General features: G+C 49.9%; 1 protein-coding gene across 8 annotated transcripts in view; it reads right to left on the bottom strand.

Moving 5' to 3' along the window:
* The window catches only part of LOC144791723 (disintegrin and metalloproteinase domain-containing protein 9-like), a 2,314,109-nt gene that overhangs the window by 1,933,228 nt on the left and 353,880 nt on the right, over positions 1 to 27,001 (bottom strand). The window lies entirely within an intron of this gene.

Here is a 27,001-nt window from a genome sequence, read left to right as displayed (position 1 = left end):
GCGAATTATGTGTCAGAAAGAATGGTTCCACACATGTGGGACATAGTGATTGTACTACTACTGTCGAGTATAGTGACAGTGGGAAATCTATTTTCAAAACCTCACGTCATTCTTATTTTGTTTGTGGTCAGACCGCATATGTTCGTCTGCCCCTCGATTGGGATGGAACCTGTTACATTGCCTTCCTACTGCCACCAGTTTTCCTAGCCCCATCTGATTATCACAGAAACACACATCTAGTACACGTCAGGCATAGAAGGGAGATCGAGTCCCCAATTGTCGATCAAACTGAAACTACTCTAGAACAGTATCAAGACTTTAATAAAGGTTTCTTCTTCTTTATAGGACCTGTCCAGAATAGTAAGCTAATACGTAGACTAACCAGAACCCTTGAAGCAGTAGTGAATGAGACTACTTCTGCTCTAGGTAACTTAACCGAAGAGCAATCTGCTATGAGATTTGTCGTGCTCCAAAATCGTCTCGTTCTTGACGTCATACTGGCCGATAGAGGAGGAGCATGTAGAGTCATCGGATCTAGTTGCTGCATTTTCATTCCTAATAACGCGCTGTCTGTTTATTCAGCTATAACCAGACTTCATAAAATTGCCCATCAGTTACACCAGAATCCAGGCACCTGGACATGGTCCGGTTGGCTCTGGAGTATCATATCTGCCTGGGGATGGAAAGTATTATCATTCCTAGGTATTGCAGTAATGATCATATTCAGTTGCTGCCTCTGTATACAATGTGGCCCTGCGATTTGCGGCATGTGCGCTACCTCTTGTATTCCTAGTCCTAAATCCCGCTCCAAGACAATTCGAGACGAGCAAATGATGCTATATGAAATGATAGATGGTATCATGAATATAGATGTTTCCTGATGGAAACGTAGGGCACAAGGAGGGAATGTGGAAAAGTAAATTTTGCCATGTTGTATGTGCCTACGTGTTCCCCATCTTATGTTATATGTGTATGATCGATATGCATGTATTCCCTTCTGATCGATTAAAGACGCAATTACAGTTGTGTCCATCTCTAGTATGCCAGTTTCCAGTCTTCGTGAAAGCAACTAATATTAGGCCCATGTAAACCTACGTTGCCACATTTTACAGTGTGCACGTTAATTCATTGAATTGTCCCCGTTTCTAGGCCTCAAAAGGGCCCGGACTCAGATTCAGCTCCTGTCTCCTGAACACTCTCCGAGGAGCGATACAGCCCCCACCTATATCCCTGACCCTTAGCTTACTTCATGCCTCGCAGTGCTCGGCTCGGCCTGGCTCTGCCTCCCAGTCTGCCAAGAGTATGTTATGTTTCTAGTTATCAGTCCAGCCCTCCTTCTCTGCATTCCTAAGCTACTGAATCGCATCAATAGTTTCCGTCATAGTCTAGCCTTTATGTCTCCATGCAAGAGAAATACTGTATTAATATTCATAGAATATTCCTCGCACACGCACTACATGTAGAATAATGTATGCACCAGTCTTAATGTCTGTTAGCCTTTACTCTGATAACTTTTGGATTCTATCAACATGTACTCTAAACACTAGATACTAGATATGCCTGGGTACATGTCGCTCTGACACTCCAGACTTTAGTCTCCTCTTCTAGCGTAGAAGTCATAGCCCCCAGTTCTCCCTGGTAACACGTCATTGCCAGTTTGCGCGCACCACTAGGTCAGAGGTCCCAGCTGCTCAGGTAGCCCCCTCCATGTTTCCGCCCCGTTTATGACATATTCTGTTACGTTTGCATCACATGTCTATGTATACGCCCTGTACACGCCTTCTTGTTGCATCAGTTTTGTCCTTATCTTTCGCGACTGCTACAAACCCCGCCTACTGCTACGCCTACTGTATTGAATGAAATGTATTTTGTTTAACTATATATATTGTGCACGGATATTAAAGTTTGCTAGCCAATTCCCAGATCCTGCCCGACAGCTGTCGGGCCCTGCCATCCTATTCCCGTACAGGCTGTCCTGTTCCTGTCCTTTATGCTTGATTAAAGCCTGTCAACTCCAACTACCTCGAATCTTGACTCTTATTTATTGAGCTACCTGTTTATTGATTATAGTCAAAAATAGATCCGGTAATAATTTATTTATTTACCACAATATGATGCTCACTAGTTCTAGTGATCACCTTGTATCAGTCCAAACAACCCTTATGGTGATTGGTTGTAAGTCAACCTTATAGACCAGCTATCCTAATGGTAGCATGGACAAAGCAGTCTTAGGCTAAACTCTTTTGGCATGTGAAGCCAGCTGTTTTACCACATATAACCCCTTGAATACCAGATTAAAGGACACCACACAGGTTATTATTAAAATAAACAATATATTTATTAATAACAAACACCTCTGAACTCTTTATGAGATCAGAGGGCTAAGCACATGACAATCTCTTAGGAAAAATACGATAAGTTGCACAAAATTACAATGGTGCCCTAGGGGCACAGCAAATCATATACTAAGTAAATGGTATAAGGAAATCGATAGAAGGAATGGAGCTGTCCAGAGGCTGTAGGATCGCTGGGACTACGCTATCCTAACTTTAGGTAAGTAATAGGAGGCCCACGGGACGCGGGTGCAGAGTGTGAACTCACACGCGGGATGCGTAACAACGTCTATGGACAGTACAGTTCAAGGAAAAGGTGAGTACGGACAATCCTGACTAGGTAGGACTAAAACGACTGTGAATCTGGACACTAGGAGAGTCAATCTACCCTTGAGCACCAAAATGCTCTTGTTACCTCACCCACGGGCTGCGGGTGCATAGGTGCGAAGTTGTGTCGGGTTTCTGCGTTGAAGTCTATGGAGCCTGGGAGAAAAGATGCTGAAGGCGACCAGGAGGAAGATGTCCGGTGTGATCCAAGGGTGGAGCAGGAATGCTGAAGACCTGAAAGCAGAGGGGACAATGTTCAAAGTCACTAGCCAGTGACTGGAGTGGAACCAGGAAGGAACCAGATGTCGTCGTCGCGATCAGGTGAAGAGTGGACGCTTGACTCTGCAGCCACGTGGACCAGGAGGTGTCTTCGACGACCAGGATGGAGGCACGAGCTGTCCCACGCAGGCTCTCGCTGTCGGCGGTGTCTGTTCCGGATTCGGCGTCACCAGGCCTTGGCAAAGGCAACCCACGCGGTGAGTGGAAAAGGCGTCTGGTGCGGACTAGGAGAGTCCGGGGTGCTCCTCTTTTGGAAGGGAGCAAGGGCCAGTCTGGAGCAACCAGACCAGCACTGTAGTTTTCAAAGTTCGTCGTCTAGGAGGTCACTAGCCAGCCGGCAAGTGACCAGACAACGCGTCGAGCAGCAAACAGGCAGAAGGGCCCCACGCAGATCTCGTGGAAGCTGGAGGGCTGATCTTCGGTGCAGGAGCTGCTCGGGGCTGGTGCTTCTCAATCCCCAAAGCACTTGGTCGAGTTTACCTCGGGAGTCGTGCTGGAAGCGAAGTGCAGTTTCTCCAAGATGGCCGGTCCCACGTGTCTCGTCGCACCCACGGATCTCAGCTGTGCTGCAGATGTGAGTTGAGGTCGGAGAGGTCTGGGAATCCGGGTCTCGTCGGGCTCTGAAGTCTGGATCCTCAAGGGAAGACGACAAAGTGAAGCCGCTGGACGCTTGATGGTGCCTGCAGTTGCAGGGTGGACACTCCTTGCCCACAAGGGAGATTCTTCAGTCTTCTGTGGAGCAGAACGCCGAAGTCCAGAGTTTCTTCTTGTAAAGTTGTTCAGGATAATCTAATTTGGAATGGGACCAGCTCCTACCTTTATTCTCCTAAAGGGGGCTGCACTAGCGACTAGGTCCCTCCCATGGGTGGGACCAGGAAGGGGGGTGGTTACACCCCCTATCCTTTGTCCGGTTTCGCGCCAGAGCTGGGGCTGGAGTGCCCCAGCAACTGGTTTGAACCGGTGTATGCACAGAGCGCCTTGTGTGCCCCAGGCATGTCTCATTCCTTTCAGGCCTTTCCTACCCAATACACAAAATCCGGTCTGGGGTGGTGCTAGCACCTCCCAAGGCAGGAAACCCTTTGTTCAAGCCTCCTTCACTGGAAGGACTCCCAGCAGCAGGAGGTCACACTTGTGTCTGTGGTGGCAGCATCCATTTTGTGATGCCAAGGCTCGAGTTAACTTTAACCGGGGTTCACAGTTACATACATGTCGTGTCCCTCTAGAAGGGTGGAATGCTACCCCCGTCGCCAGAATTGGCGAGGGGGTAGTATTCCAATTCGTATGACACCTTACTCGACATGTTTTGATAATGCTATACCAAAGTTAGCATTCAACCGCGAGGATTATAATGCACTTAAGAGTATATGGTATAGCGTTATCATGGAACAGCTATTAGGACTTGGTTCCGCAAGCTGCAGACGGGCTCAGCTCATGCCAGAGCACCATCTCACATAATTCCAAGCACTCTGCCTTCAGGATTGATAAGGCATGCCATAGGAGTGACTGATAGGAGTATATGTGTCAATTTTAAGGTTAGATATAGGTATACTATGTCTACAGCAAAGGGTGATTACACCACCTTGCCCCAGCTGTCGGGCAGCCAGTTTTGTCTGTTTAGATGGCCAGCCAGGGGTGGCATAATACATGCTTCAGCCTCTGGTAGGCCCTGGGTACACTTATGCCCTGGATACCTAAGGTACACTGTACAGGGACTGATAAGGTGGGCCAGTACCAATTGGTAAATGCACCTAAAGTACACGGCTGTCAATTTAGAGAAAGAACAGCTAGGCTGTGGGTCTGATTAGTAGGCCCACAGCCAGGGAAAGTCGTAAACCAGTGAAGCAAAAATCTGGGGTGACCATAGGATTGCAGACCCCACTCTCCTACAAACAGCTTATTACTGAACTGGTCTACCTTTTGGATTCCCGATCCGTAGGGGCGGTCAGGAATGCGATCTGGGAAGTTGAGGCCTGGATCACCAGGCTCTCAGGGGTGGGGGGAACGGACAGGAAACTAGGGTCGCCCCGAGCCGGGCGGTGGCATCGGGCCACGTTCCGATCTACAGGGAGGCCTGTAGAGGGCTTGGACCAGGTGCCCAACAGAACGTCAGTGAGGGCTTCGTTGAACGGCAGGAGAGGCTCTGAGGAGCTTGCCTGCGGTTTGAGCACCTCAGTGAGGAGGTTAGTCCTCACGGCCGCGACTGGGAGCTCAAGAGCCAAGGCCTTGGTAGCCCTAGTCAACACCACGCCATAAGCAGCCCCCTCCTCCGTAGCCACGGTGGGCGGTGAGACAAAACCAGTGTCAGGCGAAGTGTCCAGACCACTGGCCTCCCCCAGTTCCTCTGCCCAGTTCTGGCTTAACTGGCACTGCAGTGCCAGAGGGTCCTCAGACACTTCCCAATCCCCCTCGTCATCCATCTCCTGAAGGTCAGGAATAAATGATGAAGCCGGGTCGTCGGTGAAGGGCTCACCGATCAGCGACGAAGATGGCGCCGGGTAGCGCCGGTCCGACGCCGGATCCGGACCGGGGTGGGGATCAGGGACGACGCCTGAGGACGCCGCCAGGGGCGACACCCTTGGCGACGACGTTGGCGGAGGGGTCGTAAGGTCGACCGGCATTGTCACGGATCCGGGCCTGGATCCTGAGGAACCCTGCGGCTCAGGACTGAAGTCGGCGCCGGGGCCGAAGCACCCGACGGTGCCGGGGCCGAAGCTCCCGACGGTGCCGGGGCCGAAGCCGCCGGCCCGCTTGGGCTCCCAGACGGGTTTGTGTGGCCCGAAGACGCCTCGGCGGGACCCAACAGAGGGAAGCGCAACCTCATGGCCATGAGGTACACGCCCATCTCCTCCGGCGTTGCGTTCAGCCCAGGGACCGGAGGATGTGGAGCTGGACGCGGCGCTTGCGGCTCCGGCGGAGCCGCGTGGGCGGGTCGCCCGAACCACCGACTACGTCGCGCGAGCGTCGGGCGAGTCAGAAGAGCGATGTTGCTTCTTTGACTTCTTGTGCCTCGACTTACCTGAGGACTTGAAGCCCGACGAGTGGTGTCGACTCGCCGAGCTGTGATGACTGTGGCCCCGCGACCGGTCCCTCGACCTCCTCCTGGACCGGGATCTCGAGGGGCGCGGGCCGACTGCCGGATCTCGAGGCGCTTACGGGTCCGCTCCCGCCTAGCCTTCGACGTCAAGACCCGGCAGTCGAGGCACGACTTGTCATCATGGTCGGCTCCGAGGCAATAAAGGCACCGACGGTGGGGGACGGTAACCGACATCAGCCGGCTACAGTTGTCGCAGAGTTTGAACCCGAGCATACCTACCGGTACCGGAGTCAAGAATCGACTCGAGAAGATCCAAAATAGATCGAAAAAAGGTAGTCAAAAAGTGACTAGGAGTACTGCTCTTCCCGGTGCCTGGTCCCTGTGCTTACTGACGCGGAAAAAAGAATAACTGACGTAAGCGCGTGAGGGCGGCGTCTAAGTACTCTGACGCCGACGACGGACGCGGAGCCGCAGACGACGCCTACCGACGCACAGGGGTACTGCTACGCAAAACTTTCCGGATCCAGTCTGACGCCTGGGGATATTCTAAGGTAAGGAATCTAACACTAACCTGTTTCTTTCAGATTTATCTGCTTTTAGGGTGTCATATTTGCGCGCAAAGGTAAACACCCTACCACACTCATAGTCGCATCAGTCTCGTTGAAACTTGAATGCCTTGCGTTCCTTTATTATATCTTCCTCCTTTTTCAATCTTTTTTCATACAATTTTTTATTTTTTCCAATTCCTCAGTTTGATCCATTTCCTCAAGCTCCTTATTTAGCTTGTCAATTTCCTCAGATAGCCTGACACAGTCTTTTTCCGCATATTTAAGATTAAGATAAACAAAAGCTTGTGGGACGAGTCCAAGTTTGTTTCCGCCCATTCCTTCATCATTTCACGATCAGGGGCTTCATAGCTAGGGGCCAATACAATTCTTAGACCCCTTGGTATCCGCCCAACATCAATATAACGCTGCAGAGATTTGGCTTCCCATAATTTTTTCTGTTCTGCGCGCATTGCTTTCTCTATTTTTTTGCTTTTGTCTTTTATGCCAGGATTTCTTGGATTACTAGATGGATTATGGGTAAATGAGTCCATGTTAGGTATTGTCTCATCATTAAACATAGCCGCTGCTGACTGTTCCCTGTCTCTCAGCGAGTCGGCTGCCATTGTCAGATTGGGAATTGAATAGAAATTGTGCAATATAGTAAACTGTGGAGTTTTGCGTTGTTAGTGAGTGCCCGCACGTTCCACGAAGTTGAAAAACAAAAACTCTGTACCCAACTCGAAGATATTATCCAGAGCTCACCCGCTGTCGGTTTCAGCCTGCAACGCGTCTACAGACCCGTACTCGCCTACCTGAACAGCGGACGTTTGGCCGGTTTCTGCTCCTGGCTTTTTGCGTCTCCGTTGGGGGGCTGGTTTGCCAAAAATTCTCCAGGATTGAATGCGAAGCTCAGGGCAGTGCCGTTACTTCTTTGTGGCAGGTAAGCCCATTTATGCAGAGGGGTCCACGTTTGAAGCTGGAGGAGTCAAACCAGTTTCTGAATATCCAAACAGACTCCTTCTCGTTCGGCCGTTGAACAAAGGCAAAAAGAAAGAGCACGGACCGCCAAATATTGTCAGTTGCTATCTTTATTTAGATTCCCAAAATGAAGCAACAGCCATGACACGTGTGTATATATATACACTGGGGATTACTGAATAACTCACTACAGATCCCACAAGGCCGTAGTGATGGCCACGCCCATTTGGGCAGGAACTTAAACTTTTAAGAGTGCGCAAACAAGATGCTCTCATCTCTTTTAAGCAACACGCCGCTGACGAAGGGAGAAGTCCTGAAACGCGTTTGGCATCTGATTTTCAAAGATGACTACGGATTGAGACGCTGTTTGCAAGCTGCCATTAAAATAATAGAAGCAAAATCTGACTTCGTGTGGCTCTTCTTGAATGGGTAAACTGCAAGCGTTGGATGAATAACGGCCGTCCCGGCCGTAAGAATGAGCTCACCGCAGCTGCGGGTCCTTGCTGATACCATCTGGTCTCAGCATGAGGGAACGAAGGATCGGGCGCTCGGCAGGGAGTTGCCAGTGACGCTTTTTGATGGCATCTACAAAGCGGGACAGAGGTCCGCCCGAATTTGACTTTGACCCACTGGGGATTATTTTGGGTTATTCACAGACTTGGGAGCACACCCACTGGGGATTACTGAATAACGCACTACAGATCCCACAAAGCCGTAGTGATGGCCACGCCCATTTGGGCAGCAACTTTAAATTTTAGGAGTGCGCGAACAAGATGCTCTCATCTCTTTTAAGCAACACACCGCTGACGAAGGGAGAAGTCCTGAAACGCGTTTGGCGTCTGATTTTCAAAGATGACTTCGGATTGAGACGCTGTTGGCAAGCTGCCATTAAAATAATAGAAGCAAAATCTGACTTTGTGTGGCTCTTCTTGAATGGGTAAACTGCAAGCGTTGGATATATATATATATATATATATATATATATATATATATATATATATATATAGTTTCATATATATTTATTTATTATTTCTGGGGTCCCCGCACATGGGTGGTAATATTTAGTGCTTATGACTATTGATGTGGATCCCTTGGAAGAGAAGCATGGGTTATGTGCGACATTGACTCGAAACCATACACTTCACGGGCAGCTTAGTTCGCATTAACAATCATCCACAGCTATATGAGAAACCCTTATTGCACATGAGTGTTCAATCTGTATACAAGTGTTCAGGGAAAGCCAAGTCCCTCAAGATTCTGAACACCTCTTCCATGAGAAGAAACGTGGGTACTTTAAACAATGTTTACTCTATGGAGAGCATTTACTCTGTACCACACTGTTTGTAGACAGTGAAACTCTCATGAGAAATACACCCAAGATTATTAAAAGGTATCTAATAAGAATAGTATACACTCTATGTAAAACTTGCCAAAAGAGACACTATTCGCTTACAACAACCACAATCTGAAGGTGCTAACAGGCATACTACCTGTAGCCTTCTTATTGGGCTGAAATCTTTACAGATACACCATTCTCTAAAGCTAAACAAGCACAAGAACATAGGTTAGTGGACGCTAGGGGGCCTGGAGACAAGATGGCCGCACCTTAGTGAGGCTCCGTCAGCCCTGGAGCATATATCCATAATCTATCCTGATCCCGGGGGCTAAACCCACCGGAAACTGCATCGCACCGACTCAGAAGACTAAAGGAGGAAACAAGCATTGCCTGTGATGAGCCAGAGATTGTGGTGGCTCCGCTGAGTGCTGGCTGAGATTGCGACCTGCGGAGTGTGTTTCTGCTGACTGAGGCCATGGCAGGCAGGGACGGAACGATCCTCTTGGGAGCTGGGAGGGCCCGTCTGGGCAGGTCTGCTGCTGTCCCCTGTGGTGTCTCTGGAACCACTACGATGAATACCTGAGGAGGCAGCCGAGGCCGGAGCGGCGGGGATGGAGATAGCGGCTGCTCCCGAGCTCCCAGATCACACGCTGCCCAGCGACCATCCCGGAGCGGGAGGTGGACACGCAACGCGGAGGACTGAGGCCTATCACACATGAGCAGGACCCTTCAAGAACTGTAAGTCGAGGCAGTGCCCATCCGGGGAAGAAACATGAGGGCACAGCAGCTGGGAAGAGAGTTGGCGCTGCATCCGAGCGGTCGCCCGCACGCTACCCAGGGGCTATTCAGGATCGTGGGATGTCGCGCGGAGACGAGGATTGGGGCCTAGCCGATGTGCACTGCTAAAGCATTGCGCATAGTAGGAGAAACGACCGTAGCCACTTCACTCCGCACCCAGACACGCCGCATGGTCCTTGTTTACTGCGGAAACAGCAAGACATTGCCTGGGGAAGCCTCCCCAAATCAAGCAACATCGCCCCGCTCGCTGCCTAGCTAATCCCTGGGCGGGGTGACTGGGATACCTTAAACCAAAATTTGTAGGAGGGCTGCACCCGCTCCGCATACCTGCCTGACGAGAGCCTCGACGGCGGGTGACCCTCCTGCCTGTGAGCCGCCTGGAGGCCGATGCTTCTGTGGAGCCCACTGTTTAGGGCTAGAGTTGCCAAACCTACTCTGCGCCACCCATCCAGACGTGGCGCCCAGACTGGGGTACGGACACTCCCGCCTCCGTACGGGGCCTGCTGGGTCAGCTTCTCTCTGCCACCTGTCGACACAGAGAGAGCAGTAAGGGGGCCGCTGTGAACCTACAGATCACTGCATAGCACCGCTCCTGCGACCCCCCCAGACGGGCGAATATGGTACCAGCTTCCCCTGCATGAACGGAGACTGTGGCTGCTGGCCTCGGTGCTGTGCTCCGCCACAGGTGGGGGCAAACTAGACCTCGATCTAGCTCCTCGTGGGCTCCGCTGGGGGGCCGTCCTGACGAGGGAGTGCAGTGCATTATACCCCAGGAGTGGGAAACAAGAACAATTTTTATCCGGCCACGATCTGGTCATTACACGCTGGGTTGGTCTCCCCATCCGGGGCATACACATGGCGCCGCCCGAGGGCTGAGCACCCGGAGGGACATGGCATCAGCCCCTGCAATATGACATCCAGCTGGGCAGAGGCGTCAACCTTGACACTTAGATTCTGAGCACCCTTGGCCAACCACTAACTCCTCCTAAGGAGAGACAGCTCTTCCCCCGCCGGGACGGGACAACCATAAGTCCAGATTAGAGCCTTCCACGATAAGTTCCTCCACTACCACTATGTATACTATCAGCTTTTGCTAAGTATAATGTATCACAGATGCCAATGCTTACTGTATGTCATATCTGAAATGTAAAATCCAATAAAAAGGTTTATAAAAAAAAAGGTCCAGATTAGAGCCTTTGGCACAAACTGTCACCTGCCCAGCTCAATAAGACAATGGGGAAACCTGACGGCAAACAGCCTAAACTCAACTTTGACATCCGCAGGACGCCCAGGGGGCGCCACCGGAGATGGAGCACGACAGCATGGGCCAATCAAGCCAGGGCACCGACGAGGTGGACATGAAGACGCTGATTCACACAATGAAAAACAGTTTTGCTTCTATAGAGGGGAAAATGGACTCCATGTGCGCCAGAAAGTACCAGATCACAAAGAAGATCGAAAAACAAGATGGCAGGATAAAAGAGGCCGAAACACACATCTCAACACTAAAAGACAAACATGCACATGCAGTGGAGCAGCTCACGGACGTAGACAAATTACTTAAAGTGATTGCGGCCACAAATGAGGACATCGAAGCCCGTTCTTGGCGGGCCAATATCCGCATTACTGGTGTTCTCGAGACAACCAACACTGGGAGACTTGAAGACTATGTAGAGCGGATGCTCACCACCTGCTTCGGCCAGGAGGCCTTCTCCAGAATGCTCATTGTGAAACAGGCGCATCGTACACTGGCACCGAAGCCCCCGCCTGGAGCACCACCCCGGCCAATAACTGCGAGACTACTTAACAAACGCGACTGCAATACTGCGCTGCGCAGGGCAAGGGAGCTGAGAGAGATTTTCTTTGAGAACAATGGCATCTCATTGTAACCGATTTTACCCTCAACGTCCAAGAAGCGCGGAAGAAATGTGTTCCCATCAAAAAGAAGCTCCAGCAGGAAGGAGTAGAGTATGCCATGCTATACCCAGCGCGGTTGCGGATTACCCACAACGGCTTGCACCACATCTGCAACACTCCACAACAAGCGTCGGACTTCTTCAAAAAGACAGTGCTGGCTGCCAAAAGAGCAAAACGCTCCTCATCGGGCAGCGGAGGCGGCCCAAAGCAGCCTGCAGAGGACTGAGAAAGTTGGATGCAGACCCGCACGACACTGCTCGCAGGTTAGGCTGTGGACACTACCAGCATAGATGCTCACTCCAAAACGCAGGTAACATTAGCTGTTGTCAATGTAATGCCTTTCGGTCTATTACCAATCTATTTGTAGACAGAGAGTACCCTGCGGGACATTGACTTTGCATTCCAGGGACCCCTACTGTACATCACGATAGTGCAGGAGGAACTGCCATGCCCTCTGGGACACACGTCTCCAAGGGAGCACCCCTTTTCTCCATCAATGGTGATTGTATTGTTAAGCTGTTGCCTTTGTTATTTTGTTGTGGGGGCACTGCATTTATGGGTCACTAATAACCCTATAGTTCGAGAACCATCCGTTCTATGTATTGACAGCGTCTGCTTGCTCTTGTCCGTTTGTTTCCTCATATTACGGACACTTCGCAAACCCACTGTATGGACAAAACAATGTCAACTTAGGAATAATGTGGCCCACACGACACAACTGTATCATGATGTAATGGGAGGGGCTGAGAGGTGGGAACTGTACACGGGAAGTTGGGTATGCCGGTGTGGGGGGAATGTTGGGGTAAAAGGGTAGGCATATGCACGCTAGTCACAACAACCAGGTTGCGTGGGTACCATTCACATTCAGACATCAGTACAGAAGAACAATAGTTACTTACCTGTAATCTGTGGTTCTCCAGTATTGGTGTCTTTCATAGATTCACTAGCCTGAATCATTCCCTGTTGTCGGAGTGGGAGTCCCACGGTACATAAAAAAGCAATAATATGCCATAATAACATAGTAAAAATCAGTAATTCCCAACCAGGAAGTAAAGTAGCTCAAGCTACAGGAGAAAAAACTTCCACACTCATGACTATCTTAGTCATTTTGTATAAACCAAACTGCAGCCAATCAGGCGAAAGCACCCACCAGAAGGTTCTCCCCAGAGACTCAGGCTCTCAGGTTTTCTTGCAAGGAGTGATGGTAAACCAATGTAGCCTAAGAGTCTCTGAGGGGAGGTGGGCGGGTTGCATGTGAATCTATGAAAGACACCAATACTGGAGAACCACAGATTACAGGTAAGTAACTATTGTTCTTCTCCAGTATTAGGGGTGTCTTTCATAGATTCACATGCCTGAATCAGAGTAGATAGCAGTACATATCCGCGCTTGGAAGACGCTCTCTGTAGCATAAGCTTATAAATATGAGATGCACATAACCATGAAATATATATATAAATAATCACATCACTAAAAGCATGATAAAATGCAGATATTTGAGCATGTGCAAAATATAAATAAGCATAACAAGTGTCTGACAGCAGTAAGAGGAGGTGGGAAACAGAGGCTGACCTTATTTGAAAAGATTACGCAGAACTGCTTGGCCCACTGAAGCATCGGTCTCGCTGGCTGCATCCAACCAGTAGTGTTTGATGAAAGTATGCCGACTGGCCCAGGTTGCCGCTCTGCAGATGTGCTGGAGGGGGACTCCAGCGAAAAGAGGAGTGAGGAAGACACTGCCCTTGTAGAGTGTGCTCTAGGAGCTGCTTGCAAAGGTTGTCCTGCTTGTGTATGGCAAAAGTCGATAGCTGCAGAGATCCATCTCGCAATTGTTTGCTTAGGTACTGCTTGGCCTTTACGAATCGTACCATAGGTGATAAACAGTTGATCAGATCTGCGTATCGTAGATGTTCTTTGCAAATAGAACTTTAAACATCTCTTAATGTCCAGTGTATGCAATGCCCTTTCCTCATGGGATTGTGGGTTAGGAAAGAATGTCTTTAGGATGACAGGCTTGTTAAGGTGGAAGTCCGAAGGCACCTTAGGTATGAATTTCGGATTCGTGCGGAGCACCACTGAGTCATTTGTGAACTGTAAGAAAGGATGATGAACTGTGAAAGCCTGGATATCACTGACTCTTCAAGAGGAAGTCAGAGCCAATAAAAGTGACACCTTCCACGTAAGGAATTTCAAATCGGCTTTGTGGATATGTTCAAAAGGATGGCGCATGAGTTGCGCTAAGACTACATTAAGATGCCACGAAGGTGGTGGACGACGTACCGGAGGGAACATTCTGAAAAGACCTTTGAAGAATTGTTGTATAATTCTTGAAGAATAAAGAGAAGTGGTTCCATCTTGTCGGTATCTTGAAATCGCTGCCAGGAAAACCTTTAGGGTTGCATGAGACAATTCAGATTTTGCCAGATGTAAGAAAAAAGGTAAGATTTGCTCTGGCTTAGCCAAAAAAGGATTAATTCCAGTCGAACGACACCAGATACAAAAACTTTTCCATTTGAGACTGTACGTCTTTATAGTAGCAGGTGCTCTTGCTTTGGCTAGTACTTCCTTGCAATCTGCAGGAATGTTTAGGTGGGCGAATTCAAGGTATTCAGGTGCCAGGCTACTAACCTCAGAGATGTCGGGTCCGGATGGTAAATCTGACCGTCCTGGATGGAGAGTAGGTCCGGAGTTGGACGCAACTGAATTGGTTCGCACTCCGATAGGAGAAGGAGCTCGGTGAACCAATATTGGCGAGGCCATCTGGGGGCAATAAGAATCAGCCGACACGGTTCTTTCTTCATCTGCCGCAGGACTCTGGGAACTAACGGTATCGGTGGAAAAGCGTAAGCATATATTTCAGACCAGTTGATCGAAAACGCATTCCCCTGAGAGTCTTTGTGGGGATGCCAAATTGCAAAGAACCGGCATTTACTGTTCCTCTTGGTCGCAAAGAGGTCCAGATCTGGATGACCCCACTGCCGAAAGATCAGATCCACCGTCTGTTGATGAAGCTCCCACTCTGTTCCCGGTACATGAACCGCCAGAAGATTGATTGTGTGCTGTATTGCCCATGCCCATAGCTCCTGGGCTTCCTGAGACAAAAGATCTGATCTTGTCCCTCCTGTTTGTTGACATAGTGCATACTTGTTGTATTGTCCGTGCGAACCAATACAGTAGCTCCTTGAGTGATTGCTCGAAATGATTTGAGGGCAAGAAAGATGGGTCTCAGCTCCAACAGATTGATGTGCCAACGTTTCTGCTGAGGGCTCCATTTGCCGCTGATTGTCAACCCCTGAACATGAGCTCCCCAGCCTTCGAGAGAAGCGTCTGTGGTGATCGTATAGTTTGGTGCGTCCTGAAGGAACGCGCAGCCCTGTTGCAGATTCCTTTTTTGTATCCACCAGAGAAAGGAACCCCGAATGCGAGGGGTGATCTGGATGAGGTCCTCGAATGAACCCAAGACCTGTAGCCATTGTAAGCTGAGTTCTTCTTGAAGAGGCCTCATTCTGAGACGGCAATTTGGTATCAACAGAATGCAAGACAATACCATCCCCAGAAAGGATTTGAACCGTCGGATTGAAACTAACATTTTGAAAAGTAGATTCCGAGCCATGTCCTGTATTCTGACTCGTCTTTCGTCCGACACGAAGGCTTAGAGCAGCTGGGTGTCTAGGGTCGCTCCCAAGAAAACTCATCTTCGGGATGGTACCAACTGGGACTTGCTGACGTTGATGGAGAGGCCCAGAGATTGAAAGAGGGCTAGACACTTCAGTAATGTAAATTGTCTGTGTCTGCGTGGCCTTGATAAGGCAGTCGTCCAAATATGGAAATATTTGTATTCTCTCCAGCCGGAGGTGTGCTGCTACCGGAGCCAGGACCTTTGTAAATACCCTGGGTGCCGAGCGCAGCCCAAAGGTTCACCGACGAACTCAAGGGAAAGAAGTTAGCTGCCCGCCAGGCAGAACGCGCCTGGAGGCGTACTTACTGCACTACTTTAAAAGTTCACTATAAGGCCATGCTTAATACATATAAAAGTGCAATCCTTACAGCTAAGACAAACTATTTTTCTGACAAAATACTGTCAGCCGGTAACCAGTCTAGAGAAATTTTCTCAACCGCCCACGAGCTGGCTCTGTCAGATAGAACATCCCTAAAACCTTCCCCTTCCCAAGCCCTCTGTGATTCCCTTAACAATTTCTTTGTTGAGAAAATTGCAGATATCAAGGCCAACATCCCCCCCCCCTTCCCCCTTTTCCTCCTGCCCCGGAACCTCCCCCCAACAGGTTTCAACTAGACCACATTCCTCCACTGACCAGAGAAACGTTATCTTCTCTGACGGTGCGTGTTAAATCAGGCTCTCCCTCTGATGTCTGCCCTGCGCCCATTCTGAGGGAAATCTTTCGGGCTTGCCCCTCCCCTCCCCTAGAATTCCTGAACGATTCCCTCAGGAATGGCGCTGTTCCAGATCTTCATAAAACTGCCATTATCATCCCTCTACTGAAAAAACCTGGTGCTGATCCTACCTCCCTCACTAACTACCGCCCCATCTCCCTTCTTCCCTACCTGGGTAAAATCTTGGAGAGCCACGTCGCCTCTGTCCTCAGTTTCTTCGTGGAGGGCAGCGGCTACTTGGCCTCCTGCCAGGCTGGATTCCGCCCTTGCCATTCAACTGAGAGGGTTGTGGTCTCTGTCTTAGACAGCCTTAGGGAAGGGACGGATAAAGGTTGCCCCCAGGCTTTGGTCCTCTTAGATCTGTCCGCTGCCTTCGACACGGTTGACTATTCCATTCTTCTCACCCGTGTCAGGGCAGAGGGCATTAGTGGGCCTCCTTTAGCATGGCTTACCTCCTTTTTGAAGGACCGCACCCAGGCGGTTCATCTAGAGGGGTTCTCTGCTTCCCCACGCAAAGTGCAGTGTGGTGTCCCCCAAGGTTCTTCCCTTTCCCCTCTTCTATTCAACCTCTATATCTTTCCTCTCATCTTCGCTTTACAGCAACTGGAGGTCACTGCATTTAATTATGCAGATGATCTCCAGTTGATCTTTAACCTTTCCCATTCTAGTGAATCCATCCATAACTTTCAGTCTATTATGATTTTTATCAGGGACTGGACGAATTTCAACCACCTTAAACTCAACCCAGACAAAACTGAGCTGATTTTGACGGGTGGTGCATCCAGTCCCTGGACCTCCATGTCTTGGCCTCCTTCACTCGGTTCCCCTCCCTCACCCTCTTACTCAGTTAAAACACTTGGGATCACGTTAAACCAAAACCTCACTATGCACTCCGAGGTTAGTATGGTGGTATCTTCCTGCTTTTTCACTCTCCGCACCATCCGGAAAATTTCCTGTTTTTTTTCCCCTTCTGCCCTTAAACTCATCATGATTGCAATGGTACTATCGCGGCTGGATTACGGCAACATCTTGTATAATGGCATTCCAGCTTACGCCCTTCGTCGCCTACAGCTGGTTCAGAACCAAGCGGCCCGTCTCGTTTATGGCCTCCCTAAACTCCATCACGCTACCCCTGTATTGAAGAACCTACACTGGTTGCCCATTAGGGAACGGGCCCTCTTTAAACTTGGCTGTACCACGTTTCAGGCTCGAAGCTGGAACTGCCCCAGCCTTCATAAACTCTGCAATTTCCAGCTATATTCCGGCAAGGGAGCTCCGTTCTTCCACCCAGTCCCTCCTCTCAGTCCCTCGTTTTAGGAAGAAGAGGACGGGCGGGGTGAAATTTGCTGTTCTCGGTCCCACTTTTTGGAACTCCCTCCCCCTCACCATTAGGACCATCCTGCTCTATCCCGACTTCCGTAAAGCCCTTAAAACGTATCTTTTTTTGCAAGCCTTCTCAGTTTAGCTCTCCCGCAGTCTCCACCCAGGTTCAAAACGTCTCCTAGCCCCAAGAAACCGCCCGGTATATGCGCGCTTTATAAGTGTTTTTAAATTCAAATTCAAATGGAAGGACCTTGAACTGATAATCCCTGCCAGCCACTCTGAATCGCAGAAACTTTCTGTGTCGAGGTGAGATGGGAATGTGGAAATACGCATCTTGGAGATCCAAGGTGGCCATGTATTTTTCCAGCCGATAGAAGATGCAGTATTTCCTGTAGCGACAACATTCTGAACGTTAGCTTCTTCAGATATTTGTTTAGGGCACGGAGATCCAGAATTAGATGCTATTCTCCGGACTTCTTCTTTACCAGAAAAAATCTGGAGTAGAATCCTGTTCCCCTCAGAGTTTGAGGAACCTTCTCGATTGCTCCTTTCTTCAACGTCAAATTGATTTGGGTAAACAGCTCCTTTAGATGAGCTGGAGGTGGTCCCTTTGGGGGATCGTTTGGAGGAAACTGTTAGAATTCGAGGGCATGGCCCTTGGCCACATGTACAGGACCCACCTGTCCGATGTTATCGATGACCATTTTGAGTAGAATTTTGATAATTTTTACATGAGATTGGGACAGTAGCGGTGGCAGGTGATAAGGCTCATTGTCGTTTATCCTTTCTGCGGTAGGCCGGTTTCCTCTTGTTCTGGGAATAATGAACAAGTTACTTACCTTCGGTAACGCTTTTTCTGGTAGATACAATATCTGCCTGTGGATTCCTCACCTTGTGAATATCCCCTTGCGTCAGCAACATTCGGAAAATCTTTTCGTAGCCTCGCGCCGAAGTGGACTTGGACGTCATAGAGACACGGCATCGCACGCGACTCTGCTGACGTCACCGACGCCTATAATAGGCCCACGCCAGCGTGATGACATCAGTTCCGCCCTTTTTTCCGTGCCTTCGAGGCACACGGACGGACCAATGACAGTAGTAATGTACATAGTATACACAGTACACGATAGTCAAAATAACACACACAGTGTGAAGCAAATGTAAGCAAACATTCGAAATAACACATTTTCTTGACCACAAAATAAACACAATACAGATATACTGGTATAGAAAAGTGGACAACGGGGAGGTGGGTGGGTCAGTGAGGAATCCACAGGCAGATATTGTATCTACCAGAAAAAGCGTTACCAAAGGTAAGTAACTTGTTCTTCTGATAGATACATCTGCCGTGTGGATTCCTCACCTTGTGAATAGAGTCCCACAGCAGTCCCCACTCCCGGAGGAGGGTGTCCACTCTTCTAAACCAGGAAATCAGGGAGGACAGAGCGCGCAAAGTGGCCGTCCCTCCTCACTTCGGAATCCAAGCAGTAATGCTTCGCGAAAGTGTGGAGGGAAGACCAAGTTGCCGCCCTACAAATATCCTCTACAGGAACACCTCTAGCCAATGCTGAGGTTGAAGATTTAGGTCTTGTAGAATGAGCCCTTATACCCTCTGGTGGTTCCTTACCGGCCAAAGAGTAGCAGATCTTTATACAGAGGACGATCCATCTTGACAAAGTTCTTTTATGGACCGCTCTTCCTCTTTTGCAGCCAGCAAACCCAATGAAGAGCTGGTCATCCAATCGACAGTCTTTAGACCTGTCCAGGTAAAAGGACACCGCCCTTTTGGGGTCCAGACGGTGTAATCTCTCCTCCTCCTTGGAAGGGTGTGGGGGAGGATAAAAGGTAGGGAGGGTAATGGATTGACCAAGGTGGAAAGGAGTCACCACCTTTGGGAGAAAAGCAGCCCTGGTCCTAAGAACCATTCGATCAGCATGAATGGTCAAGAAAGGGGGCTTGGAACTAAGAGATTGAAGCTCACTTACCCTCCTTGCTGAGGTTATTGCAACGAGGAAGACTGTCTTAAGAGTCAAAAGCCTCATAGGACATTTGTGAAGAGGCTCAAAGGGAGCACCCATTAAAAAGGTCAAGACAAGATTTAAGTCCCACTGAGGCACAATAAAAGGAGTAGGAGGGAACTTATTTGTGAGGCCCTTCAAAAACCTTAAAACTACAGGAGACTTAAAAAGAGATGGCTGGTCAGGCAAGCAGAGAAATGTCGACAGCGCAGAAAGATAGCCCTTAACTGTGGCAACAGCAAGCCCTTGCTGCGCCAGAGAAAGAGCAAACTGGAGAACATCAGACAAATGGGCTCTCAAAGGGTCAATAGATTTCTCCCCACACCAAGCGACAAATTTTGACCATCTATATGAATAAATGGTCTTAGTGGAGTCACGCCTGGCTGACAAGATGACATCCACCACGTCAGGCGGGAGAGAAAAGGAATTCAGGTTGCCCCGTTCAATCTCCAAGCATGAAGGTGTAATGTCTGGAGGTGGGGGTGTAGAACCTGCCCCTCCATCTGAGAGAGGAGGTCTGCCCTGAGAGGGAGACGGAGCGGCGGGTGAGAGGAGAGGTGGAGAAGATCTGTATACCACACCCTTCTTGGCCAATCCGGGGCAACCAATATGACTTGGGCTCGGTCTTGGCGAATCTTCCTCAGAACCTGGGGAATCAAAGGTATGGGAGGAAACGCGTAAAGGAGTCGTCTTTCCCAACTCAACTGAAACGCATCCCCCAAGGCTCCTTGCATCGGATACTGGAGACTGCAGAAAGACAGGCAGTGAGCATTCTTGCGAGTGGCGAACAGGTCCACCTGAGGAGTCCCCCATGTCCGAAAGACGTGACGAACCACCTCCGGGTGAAGCCTCCACTCGTGGTCGGCCGAGAACTGCCGACTGAGACTGTCTGCACGCACGTTCAGAACTCCGGCCAGATGATTCGCCATCAGACAAATCTGATGGTCCTGAACCCAGAGATACCGCGACCCCACTCCTCCCTGCTTGTTGATGTACCACATCGCGGTCGTGTTGTCCGTCAGGACCTGGATCGACCGGCCGCGAAGGGAAGGGAGGAAGGCCTTGAGCGCCAAAAGTATCGCCCGCAATTCTAGAAGGTTGATATGAAGCAACCTTTCCTCTGGAGACCAAAGACCCTTGACCTTCAGATCCCCCAGATGAGCACCCCACCGTTATTACTGTGGCCACCGGAGGAGGCAGATGAAAAGGCTTCCCCTGAGACAGGTTGCCTTCCACGCCCCACCAAGACAGATCCACTGCAGCTTCTCTGGAGATCCTCACTGACTCCCTGAGATCTCCGTTGTGTTGATACCACTGCCTGCGGAGGCACCACTGGAGCGCCCTCATGTGCCAGCGTGCATGGTTGACCAACAGAATGCAGGAAGCCATCAGACCGAGCAGACGAAGGACCTTCAGGACTGGAACGACCGCTCCATTGTAAAATAAAGGAATCATTTCCTGTATGTCGCGAATCCTTTGAGGAGGAGGGAATGCGCGACATACAGTTGTGTCCAGTACAGCACCTATGAACAGGTTGCGCTGGGAGGGCACCAGGTGAGACTTGGGTACATTTATCGAAAAACCCAACCTGTACAACAACTGCGTTGTCTCCTGCAGATGATGGAGCACTCTCTCTGACGACTCTGCTTTGATCAGCCAGTCGTCCAAATAGGGGAACACTGGAATCCCCGACCTACTGAGATGCGCTGCCACCACCGCCATCACCTTGGTGAAGACTCGAGGCGCAGTAGTAAGTCCAAAAGGAAGGACCGCAAACTGATAGTGTTGCGATCCCACCGTAAAACGGAGGTACTTCCTGTGCCACTTCAGGATTGGGATATGAAAGTACGCATCCTGCAAGTCGAGCGACACCATCCAGTCTTCTTCTAGCAGCGCTTGAAGAACCTGAGCAAGGGTGAGCATCTTGAATTTCTCTTGTTTCAGATCGAGATTCAAGATCCTGAGATCCAGGATTGGACGGAGTCTGCCATCCTTCTTGGGAATCAGGAAATACCGGGCGTAGCATCCCTGACCCCTTTCCGGCTCTGGGACCACCTCTATTGCACCCTTTCTTAACAGAGTCAGCACTTCCTCCTGTAGAAGCAACAGATGTTCCTCCGTGCAATAACCTTGGCAAGGAGGGTAATTGGGAGGGAATTCCCGAAAGGGAAGGGCATACCCATTTTCTACAAGATTGAGAACCCAAAGATCTGATGTAACCGATTCCCCATCCTGTAGAAAATGGGTAAGCCGACCCCCCACCGGACCCACAGGATCCTGAATGGCGGATCTAGGACTGCTTTTCTGAGGCTGGAGGGTTGGAGGAAGTGGAGGAGGAAGAGACTTGACATCCACGAAGACGCGCTCTTTGCTTTCCCCTGTACGACCTGTACAAGGAATTTTGCTGCTGCTGCTGTTGTTGCTGCTGCTGCTGACCTTGTCGGTAATTCCGAAAGGAAGAGCGACCAAAACCCCTGAATCTCCTGTTGGACGAAGAGCCTCTGATCTGGAGACCTAAAGATTTAGCAGTCGCCCTACTGTCTTTAAATCTCTCCAGGGCCGTATCAGCTTTCTTTCCAAAGAGACCAGATCCATCAAACGGAAGATCCAGCAAAGTCGCCTGAACATTCGCTGAAAAGTCTGAGGATTTCAGCCAAGCTGATCTTCTAGTGGCGACAGCAGTGCCCATGATACGTGCCACCGAGTCCGCAATGTCCAGACCACTCTGTATCACTTGGCGAGCCGCTGCCTGTGCATCCGAAATTACCTCCTCAAAATCCTTCCTGTTGGCATCAGGAATCTTAGGAGCTAGAATACGCAAAAAATCCATAAAGGCATGGCGTGCACATACCTCCCCATCAGACAAGTGGCATTAGTCGACTTCAACGCCATGCTTGCAGGGGAGAAGGTCTTTTTAGCAACCTGATCCTGTTTCTTTGCCTCTTTTTCACAGGGTACCTGGGGAAAGGCACCCACATTCTTTTTGGAGCAGGCTGCTTGAATGACTAGACTCTCTGGTGATGGATGAGACGTCAAAAAAGCAGGGTCTTTAGGTGCAACCCTGTACCTTCTTGCCACACTCTTAGATACTGCAGGAGCTGACAGTGGTTTCTTCCACACCTCCAAAATGGGCTCCGTTAAGGCGTCATTAAACGGAAGCAACGGTTCTACCACAGAACTAGGTGAATGTAAAACCTCAGTGAGAAGATTGGACTTAAACTCCACCGTTGGCAAAGTCAATTGCAAAAGTTCTGCAGCCTTCCTCATCACCATATGATAAAGCTGGACATCCTTAGAAGGTGTTTTCAGAGCCTGAAGGCAACTCCCACTCCGGAGAGAAATCCAGGCTACCAGCGTCAGCCAGTTCCTCAAAACAGTCCTCATCCAATTCACCTTCCTCCATATCAGGATGTAACTCCATATACCTTCGTTCTTCCAAAAGGCGTTGAGCCTCCCTTCACACGCCTCGCAGCCGGATCCACCAACGGCTCCGACGGAGTCGGGATCGACGTCGGTATCGAATCCGATGGCCCAGCGGGATGCTCTCGAGGCCGTTCTGGAGCGGGCGACGCCGGAACGGGTGTCGACGGCTTCGACAGAGCCGGAATCTGCCATGGCGGCGTCGGAGCCGGCATATAGGGCATGAATGCAGCAGGAGGGTAGGAGTGAGGGACTCCTACATTGAAAGCCAGAGGACCCATGGGACCCGAAGGTGCGCCAGAGGGGTACCACGCCCTTGAAAAGATGCCATACATAGCGTTCAGAAATGCCGATGGGTCCTGGCCTGGGGTTGGAAAGGGTGGCTGTAAACCCTCAGGCTGGTCTTGAGGAGGGTTCGGATTCGGCTGTTCGGCAGGCGCAGAATCCACATCCACCTGAACCTCTTCCTCATCTCGGGCCGGAGAGCGATTCGAAGCCGGAGTCGGGGACTGCACCCACTACTCCGAAGGCGAGGCCTCACCTTCTGGTTCTGAGACATCCAGCGTAACCACCTTAGAACGCACCTTCTTCGGTGACCTCGACCTCGAGCCCGACTCCTTACCGGAACGACGTCGGGACTCATGCCTTCTCTTCTTATGCTTCCTCTTCGACTTCGAAGAATGGTCTGAAGCGGTCCTCGAAGACGACCCCACTCGAGATCCGGATCTTGACTTCGACCTCGACCTCGCCCTTCGAGAACGAGACCTCGAAGATTTTCCTTTTCCAGCCTTCAGCTTTGCTACCAGGAGCTTGGTCTCTCTTTCCCTCAGGGCCTTCGGGTTCATCTTCCGACAAGACGAACATCCATCCACATCGTGATCAGAGCTCAAACACCAAATGCAGTCCTCGTGCAGGGTCAGTAATGGACATCATTTTTCCGCACTCCCTGCAGGGCTTGAAGCCGGTCTTCTTTGTCGACATCGTCGAAGATACAAGAAACAAAGAAGCAGAAAGTGGTAACAAAAAGGCAACAAAGTACCAGTTGGCTACTGAGATTCCCAAAAGCGTTAGCGTCGATGACGCGGAAAAAAGGGAACTGATGTCATCACGCCGGCGTGGGCCTATTATAGGCGTCGGTTACGTCAGCGGAGTCGCGTGCAATGCCGTGTCTCTATGACGTCCAAGTCCACGTCGCCGCGAGGCTACAAAAAGAATTTCCGAATGTTGCTGACGCAAGGGGATACTCACAAGGTGAGGAATCCACATGGCAGATGTATCTATCAGAATATTGTTTCGTTGATCGTAGGATTGATAACGCTGAGTTTGGTAGTGTTGATTCCCCTGCCTGTAGGAGGACTGTTACGTATATCCGCCTCTGTTAGAGGAAGATACACATCCGCTCGCTCCTCGAAAGGGTGCCCAAGGATTTAGCAGTTTCTGTATCCTTTTTGATCGTCTGCAGGGCTTCCTCCACTTGCGTACCAAACAGAAACTGTCCGTCATAAGGCATATCCAATACCTTTGTTTGCGCTTCTTGACGGGACGAAGTGGAGCGCAGCCAACCTTGCCTACGTAGGACAGCAGCACCTGCCTATTGCCTGAAACCAGTTGAGGCCACATCAACAGCAGAATCAATCATCTCAGCCGAGATATTTTCACCTTCCTGCAGGATTTTTTACGCTTCAGACTTAGAAGGTTCTGGAAGTAGGTTTATGTATGGCAAGATATCCGACCACATTTGCCGGTCATATCTGCCCAGGATGGCCAATGAGTTAGCAGCTCGGACCGTGGTAGCTGCCATAGTTGACCAATGGCATCCAGGCGCCTGCCGTCTCTATCCAGTGGGGCTGTGATTGGAGATGAAGGGTTCCTAGATCTCTTTTGTGCAGCTTGAACGATGACTGAATCCAGTTTCGGTTGTCCTATAAGGCAAGCAGGGGACTTTTCAGGAGCCTTATACCTTTTATCAATGCTTGGGAGGACCGGAGGTATGGAAGCCGGGGTAGATATGACTTTAACACCCTCCTTCCAGATGAAATCTTTGATAGGTATAGACTTCGCCTGCTTCCTTGGCTGGTCTTTAAAATCATATAGGAAGCATTCCTGTTCTGTATGCTCCATGTGAATGTGGAAGCGCTTTGTAGCCCGCTCAATTAGAAGCTGGAATCCACCCACGTCCACTGGAGGTGAATCCGAAGTAGCCGGTAGTGAAGGAGAAGGAGTTTGAACCTGGTAATCATCCCACTCCGACATCAAGGACCTGTCATCGACTTCTCCTTCTTCTCTTTCTTCTTCGTCCGAAGAATGTTGTTCGTCCGGCTGATTGGACGATGCAGGTGGAGGAGATCTTGGAGGTCTGAAGTCAGGTATAGGCGTCTCTACCATGGGTGTAGGAGGTACAGAGCCTGTTGACTCCGATGGCAGAAAACGCTTGTAATAGTCATCCATCATGCATTGAAGGTTGGTAAGCAATGCAATTGGCACCTGAGCTGAAGGGACATTTGTCACAGGCGATGTCACTCACTCAGGCGAATGCTGATCTTCTTTGTCGTCCTCCTGATACTTAATGTTTAATTCGGAAGGACTTGTCGCCGTTCCAAATGTTTCCTGAATGACAGAGTCCTCCTCACTGTTCTCAGAATCCAGTAACTTGTCTGGAACCAGTAGGGGTATTTTTTGCGGTGAAATATGCAGAGAAGATAAAGGTTCTAAGGTAGAACCGCGTCTCTGAAGTAAAGACTCTTTTGGTGTCGACAAAAAAGCGGTACAGGAAGATAGCTGTGGCGTCGACGAGGGCCCCACCAAAGGGCTCGTTGACCTGTGTTTGGTGGTAGACGATGACAAGGTCATCGTCAATGGTAGAGTTTTCGTCGTCGACAATGATGGCTCCGTCGACGATGGTGTCTTCGTCGACGGAGTGGTAGTCTTTCTTCGTCAACGGAAAAACAAGCGTCGACGATGATGTCGTCGACGGTATCGTAGACGGGATCTTCTTAAGTTTAGCCGTCGATGACGGCAGAAGATGAAGACTCTGCCCTCGAAGAGATAGGTCTAACAGTAACATAGACCATCGTCGGCGATGAAGACGCTGTCGACATAATCATCTCAGGTTTAGGAGAGGAAAAAGTTACCTAGAAGTGGACGTAGCGTCGACGGAGATCTTCGTCGATGAAGAAGTCGATGACAGCATCGTCGACGACAGGGTCTGTTTCTGAGGTAAAGTCTTCTCAGAAGATGTTTGAGGTAATTTCTTTGTAGATTTTCTCGGGGCGTAGATGCCTTAACCGGGGGAGTAGCCTTAGATGTGGAAGGCGTCTCAGACCCCTTAGTAGGTTGTGGCTTCCTCACAAACTTTGCCCCAGGAGAACATAAAACCTCATCAGCAGCTCTCTTCCTAGAGGCTGAAATAGACCCAGAGGCAATACTGCCTACCTCAGAAACAGGATAGTCCGTATCCTTGAGCTTTTGTAGCCACAAAAGCAGGCGGCCCTCTCTGTCCCTGAGGGTCTTCTGAGGGAAGGTCCTACAAATCTTGCAGTCCTTCACTTGATGTTCAGGATACAGGCAGTAGATGCACTTCTTGTGGGGATCTTCTTTAAACAGCCGGAGCTTACCACAAGGCCTGAATAAAGATTTCTTGGAAGAAGACATCTTCAAAACTAGATTTCACTAGGAAAATAGAGAAGTACTGAGCAGAGCTCAGGGAGACTCCCTTCACACGACGTGGGGTAGAAAATCTGAGAGCCTGAGTCTCTGGGGAGAACCTTCTGGTGGGTACTGTCGCCTGATTGGCTGCAGTTTGGTCTATACAAAATGACTAAGATAGTCATGAGTGTGGACGTTTTTTCTCCTGTAGCTTGGGCTACTTTACTTCCTGGTTGGGAATTACTGGTTTTTACTATGTTATTATGGCATATTATTGCTTTTTTATGTACCATGGGACTCCCACTCCGACGACGGGGAATGATTCAGGCATGTCAATCTATGAAAGACACCCCTAATACTGGAGAATCACAGTACCGGTATACATGCGGAAAATTATGCAGGGACGGGTGAGGGACAGAAAACCAATACCATCGCGAGCGTGAGTCTCCTCACCTGGAACGTTAGAGGGCTGGGAGACCCCAGAAAGAAGCTACACATTTTGGCCCATTTAGACAGGCACCACGTCAGCATCGCTATGTTGCAGGAAACACATACCATCCCCCACACAACAGCCCAAGTTTGCCTCAAGATGGGTCATGCATAGATACTTTTCCTCGTATTCTGCCTTTTTCCAGATGTGCGGCAATCCTAAT

This window comes from Lissotriton helveticus, chromosome 11 (assembly GCF_964261635.1).
Source record: "Lissotriton helveticus chromosome 11, aLisHel1.1, whole genome shotgun sequence".
NCBI lineage: Eukaryota > Metazoa > Chordata > Amphibia > Caudata > Salamandridae > Lissotriton > Lissotriton helveticus.
Note: the sequence above shows the minus strand (reverse complement) of the source record. Positions and strands in the feature narration are given on the sequence as shown.